The sequence below is a fragment of the Lycium ferocissimum genome, chromosome 10 (genome assembly GCF_029784015.1).
Source record: "Lycium ferocissimum isolate CSIRO_LF1 chromosome 10, AGI_CSIRO_Lferr_CH_V1, whole genome shotgun sequence".
In the NCBI taxonomy this organism is placed as follows: domain Eukaryota; kingdom Viridiplantae; phylum Streptophyta; class Magnoliopsida; order Solanales; family Solanaceae; genus Lycium; species Lycium ferocissimum.
Genome location: NC_081351.1, coordinates 40,043,964 through 40,050,304, shown reverse-complemented (window position 1 = coordinate 40,050,304; position 6,341 = coordinate 40,043,964). Strand labels below are relative to the sequence as shown.

The window sequence follows — 6,341 nt, the reverse complement described above, 5'->3', positions numbered from 1 at the left end:
AGGGAAAAATATAATTATATCATCTATAAGAGGTCTTAATTAATATATATATAATATATATATATATATATATATATATATATATATATATTATCAACAAGTAATTACAGTATATCCATTGAACAAGATCTCAATTAAGTGTGAACCTAATTAACTAAAGAGAAATATCCCTTAAAAATAGTCTAAAATGTTGAAACGTATCTTAATTCCAACCTCATTCCTTATTTGTAGCTTGGTACTATCCCAATAGGGTTTGACCTATTTCCAACATTCCATTCTTCATTAAACAATTTCACTCAATTTCCGAGAAATTCATAAAAGGTTCCCCAAGTTACAAAAGGAAAGTTTCAAGATTATCTTATGGATTTTTTAGTTGAAAAATAAAATTTGAAAATTCAAACTATGTTGTTGACTTTGATTTTGTCCAAACTACTGGAACACGGAGTCCTCCTAATTCTTCTATAATGCTTGAGTTTAAAACTAGCTAGACCAACTTTTTTATAATTTAAATTCTATTAGATGCGATTTTTGAAGTTGAAAATTAAATTTTAAAATTTTGAAAGATAAAGTATGCGGTTGAATTGTATTTTACCAAAACTACGTTTGAAACATTTTTATCCTTTCTATAAATGTTTCAAACTTAGTTTTGGGAGTGGCGAGGTGTGGGAAGGTCGAGTAGTAGAGGTTGGGGGTGTTGGTGGGTGGGGACAATGAATTTGTAATGTTACTTGTGGAACTTGTTTTTCCTACTTTCATTAAGGAAACCATTTTCCTCATTTTCAAGGAAATTATTTTCCTAGAGAAAATGTTTTCCAAGACATTTTGACCAACCAAACATGGAAAAATTGAAAAACACTTCCGTACCAAACACACTTTTGGTGTTGCGATTTTTCTAATGATTAATTTGGCTGATTAGTTAGTGTATACACTGCTTATTTTTCCCTGTTCATATACAATACAAGGCTTTAGAAGCTTAAAACTTGGTGTTGATTTTTATACTATTAAGGCAGCTTAAACACTCTTATTTTATGTAAGATCAACATAATTTTTGTGAAAGTGCAAGAGGAATCAGAACAACTCTAGTCTGAGTATAAATATGCTCTATATCGTACAACAAATGTTTTATACAATTAAAATTATATTTGCAGACTACATATGCTAAAGAACATAATGGCTATTAAAATCCGACAAGAGGTTTGGGATGCAGATGCCCATTGCTTTTCTTGCTAGCTATATGAAAATGGGTAAGGCCAAAATTCCTGACAAGTCATCTGTGCTTGCATATACAGCTTTGTTCCAAACTAATCATTCAATCTTATTATAAAACTAAGGCTTTATACCGACAAATGATTAGTGATCATGCAACATTAACAGTGGTTTTTCGATCACTCAGTTATAATGTCCATTGAACCTTTGTGTCATCATCATCAATATTGAGCGAATCACTTCATTGACAGCATCTTTCACCTTAGCATCATTGATCAGATATTCTAAAACCAGAATTTCCACACGCGGTGTACTCACGGCTAACAGCTGGACAACCGTTATCATTTAAGGGCACCTATTAATCTCCACTTGTCTAAGAAATGAAAATTCTAGAGCATGCTTTGTCAGGAAGAAATGCCCGAGCTTTGGTAGCTCGTTAAGCTCCAACTTTTGCAACTGGGGAAATATGGACTCTTTGGTCATTTCTTCCATTGACGCACAGTCTCTTATCCTTAGTATTCAGAGATTCAGAACACCCTTGGACACTGATGGAGACATCAAGTTTCTCAACTTGCCACACCCTCATATGTCAATTATTTCAAGTTTGCTGAAGTATCCAGTTGGATTTTGGTGAGTGCATAGAGCAGTTATGCTGTCGGCCTCCGGGAGTTTTAGATATTTCAGGCCGGGACAAGAAACCTGCAATTAAAACTTAAAAGGAAGATATGGAAATCAAAAATAAAAAAACCGAAATTGAACAAAAATCCTGAACCAAAAGAGAAAGAGCTAACCAAAACTTAACTTATTTTGAATGGACTAGATTCACCATTTTAAAACTGAAAACCAAAACCAAATCCAAACCGAAAAACATAATGCACACCCCTAATTCCAGCTATCTTTCTAATGTCATAAATACACTAACTGAAAAGACCCAAGGGCTTGGCCTAGCGGTCAATGAAGTGGGGTGAGAAACATGAAGTCTTAAGTTCAAAGGTGATTTCTTCCCATCTGTCCTAGCTTTGGTGGACAGAGTTGCCTGGTACCTGTTGCTGGTGCGAAGGTGACATGTATCCCGTGGAATTAGTCAAGGTGCGCGCAAGCTGGCCCCGACACCTCAAAAAAGAAAAAAACTGGAAAAAGTATCATGATAAGTCATACCAAGAAGCACACCTTTTCATCAAAAAGAGGATTTGAGTTGCTGATAGAGTTGCCTTCTAACATGCTGTTGTTGATTGCAGGCCAGAAATTGAAGGTCCATGTCATCTAAATTTGGTAACACGATTTCTTGGACCATTCCTTTCTGGTTTGGCATGTGTCCTCCTCTTCCTCATCATCAGAGCAAGCTACTGTTGCGTATTCATGTTTTAACGAACTTCACGCCAAGGACAGAAAAAAAAGATACTGTAGACTATGACAGGAAAGGAATATTATCCTGAAAGTGGATCTTCAATAAGCTTGTCAATGATGACAGATGCTCAACAGATTCACAATCAGAAAATGGATATCTTTCACGTTCTGAAATCCATCCAGCAGCAACTCGGTCAGCACATTCTTGGAGCCTTTTCTGCATGAGCGTACAACTCTTCCTCAACATACATCTGATCCAAACACCAAGGGGGTGATCTCAGTGAACTGGAGATCCATAGTCCTGTTGTAAATTGAGTATATGGTCGAAGTAAATGGGACTCTTCCCCACTTTTAAAGCGCACCGTGTCAACTTGGAGGAAAGGCCCAAGTTACTGTTAATTACTTCTCCAGAACATTCGATTAATGTTAGTGCAGACAATTTAGATAAGGATTCCAGCTCCCTCAAGATGGAGTAACTACAATGTTCCACTTTCAATTTCATCATATATAGTTCCTCTAATCGAACTAATCTTGATAAGACCCCTGTGAAATCCTTTTAAGTAATACTTGCTCATCCCACATCAAACATAATTAGATTGGTCAATTTCCCTATCTCCACTGGCAGCATCTCTAAGAGAGATCTCTACTGCTGAGGATTTCTAAATTGACAAGTTCGCCAATAATGGATATTTCATCCCACTCTAAATCAATCTGAAATAGCAGCCTCAGATTCAACAACTTAACCGATGCCGGAAAAAGCAGTATGGAGTGCCCATATCTGGCTCTCCTCACGCTTAAGACATTGAGGTTACTCATTCCAACAAAAAAATCATCCTGTAATTAAATCATCCTGTGTTCATCGCGTAGCTTCAGCTGTCGATATACATTTTTAGTCACTCCTCGGATGTTTGTCGGTGCTGTTCTTTGTAATTTTACAAGTGCATCCTCCCATGAGGGCTTGCTTTTACGCTTTAGCGCTGCTGCATGTAAGTTCTATTCCCTTGTTCACTAGTTCATCATGATGCAATGGTATAGTCCCAAGCATCTGAAACTTGAAAATATCTTGCTTCTTCTGCCACCAGTTCAAGAACAAAGATTTAAGGACTAAGATAAAACTGCCTTTGAGACCAAATTGAAACTTTATATCTTTGCTGAATCCATAACTATAATGAGTTTCAACATCAGTAGTACAGTCAAAAAGAAGCCAAAGTTGACATAATTTACAAGTACTCATACATACACACCAATGATGCATCTGTCGATATACCGGATTCTTCTGATCCTTCTCCCTCTCCCTCTCCATCTCATTACCAAAAAAAGGATAGTTTGCGGAGGTTGAAAGTTGCAATTCTAATAGCGAAGGACGTTCAAACCTCCGTGAATTGCAACTTCTCCTTCTCCTTTCTGATGATCTCCTGGAGGCTTCTGATCTCCTTCCCCTTCCTCTGGATGGTTTTGATCTCCTTCCCCTTCTCGATCTTCTTCTTCTTCTTCTTCTTCTTCTTTTTCTTCTTCTTCTCCTCCTCCTCCTCCCTTTCTTCTACTTTTTCGTTTCCCTGAAGCAAGTAAATGCATGTAGATGCTGCCAGAAGAAGAAGAAGAAGAAGAAGATGAGCAATATAATGATGATAACGGAATACAAGATTGGCAATATTGTAGAAGTTTGGATGTTCATCCATTTATATTTTAATGTTGACTTTGCTTTAGAGAGGATTTTGTGCTATCTACTTTTTAGTTTTTAATTGAATCTGTGCTTCTACATATTGTCTCTTTGTGCAAGGTTTATTTTGTTCCTTTTTTTTTTTTTTTGGCAAATCTCCCTTCACTCCAATGAAGTGAGCTCTTTGCTTCAAGATTCAAGCGAGAGACGCGGGGTGGGGGGAGGTCTCATCGCTTTTTGTTGCTTCACGCTCTCAAAATCAGAGCTATGTATAAAGAACAAACTTTACATTTCATTTTGCCGCCATGCAATTGCAAGTGGAAGGTGGAGAGACTTACCTAACAACCGGTGATGCTTTTCTGCATGAGAGTTGGTTGAGTTGCCAACTTTCTTGACATAGAATATTTTAGTTGAACTTTGTTGCAGGTCAAACGTGCATGTATACACATAATGAGCAGTCCCGTCATCCACATCATTATATGCAGTGTACCGGATAACCAAAGAAAACCTTCTGTCTGAATTCCTCTTGCCTAGATAAATTAGCTTGCCACCGGCATACACATCCAGAAGCACATTAGGGTCAACAATGTGGGAGAGACTAACCTCATATGTTCCATCGATGGGTGGAACATCATACTGGTGAATATAATCAACATCATCGAGCTGTACTCCTTTATTGTACACCTCTATTTTATGCTCCAAATCACGGATGATTAGCATAGCTTGATATTTATCAGGGTATTTGTACATCCGGAATTTGTACAAGTGATTTCCTACAATTACACAACCACTTGACCAACTGGCTTTCACAAGATTACGGGTGCAAGGTAGCAAAATTTTTGGATGGTCATACTCACGCCAAATCTTATCTTTCAAGCTGAAAGCATGAAGTGTTTTAGTGCAAGTGTATAGACCCCAGTCAGACTCGCCTACGTACAACATCTTCTTGGAGTAGTCAATAATTATAGGATGGGTACTGACCCTTACATTTCACCAAACAAAAGCGGGTTCAGGTAGTGAAAGCCAACCTCGAGAAAGATTATTGATATCCAGCATCTCAAAGTGTGCTCGTATACGACTCATACTACTAGAAAGCACATAAAGCCGCATATCAACGAAAAACATAACTGGCTCGGGAATGAAAGCTCTCAACCTTGGGTAGCCCGGCAGTCATTGCCTCTTTGGGAATATCATAAACTTTGCATTCTTGAAAGAAAATTAGCCAACCCGGCCGATCCGGGTTTTCATGATATTTGGCATCACCAACAAAAGAACACTTTAAAGTCACCAGCAGTATATGCAACTTTCCGAAAACGAGTATACTTGTCCCAATCGATGCTGACAACATAGTACGTATAACCAGTGTCACAATCCCGAGCAAGCACATTGATACAGGATTTCACTTCTTGGAAAAAGATCACTGTGGATAACCAGTTGTCGTAATCACCGGGCAAATTGGGATAAGGTGTCATTGCATCAGGAGGTTTTTCAGAATCCTCGTCCATTCTGTTTTCTGTACTTACCTCCTACCAGTGGCGGACCCAGGATTTTGACATCGTGGGTGCTTTATTTCCGGTAACATAAAGTTATACACAACGATGAACAAGGCTCATAAGAAAACTACGACTGATAAGCAAGAGAGAACAGTTTTCCCTAGTCATAGTCTTTTAGTCATCTCTGTCTTTTAGTCACTATATAAATTGTTTTCCCACAATAATACAAAACTGAAGCTGTGTAGGCACCAAAGTTCTCGATAAAATTCTGAGCAATCGGGTGATGAAACTTCAAGAACCATAGCATAAACTCATAGTATATAGTTGCAACTAACTCATAAAACTGAAAAATAAGTCATATGATCAAAAGGCAAGTCAAAAAAGAAATCGAAAGTTGGCCCATAAGCTGAAAATTCCAGAAAAGTGGATTAAAGAGAGAGAGCCCTTTTTCTACCAGCCCCCCAATCCATAACTAAAAGCGGATAAAAGAGACAGTATTAGTTGTATAAAAAACTAAAAAATGATCTCGTCAGCTTTTCGGCCTCTAGCCGCCGGTGATGACTGATGAACACGGAATTGCCGCGTGCTGCGTCTCGCTGGTCACGGAGAGAGGGTTTGCTAGATTGGAAAATTGG

The 6,341-nt window shown here is 38.0% G+C and overlaps 1 pseudogene; it reads right to left on the bottom strand.

Moving 5' to 3' along the window:
• Nucleotides 1–1,086: 1,086 nt before the first annotated feature.
• On the bottom strand, nt 1,087–5,749 carry LOC132033834 (uncharacterized; annotated as a pseudogene).
• Nucleotides 5,750–6,341: the final 592 nt, after the last annotated feature.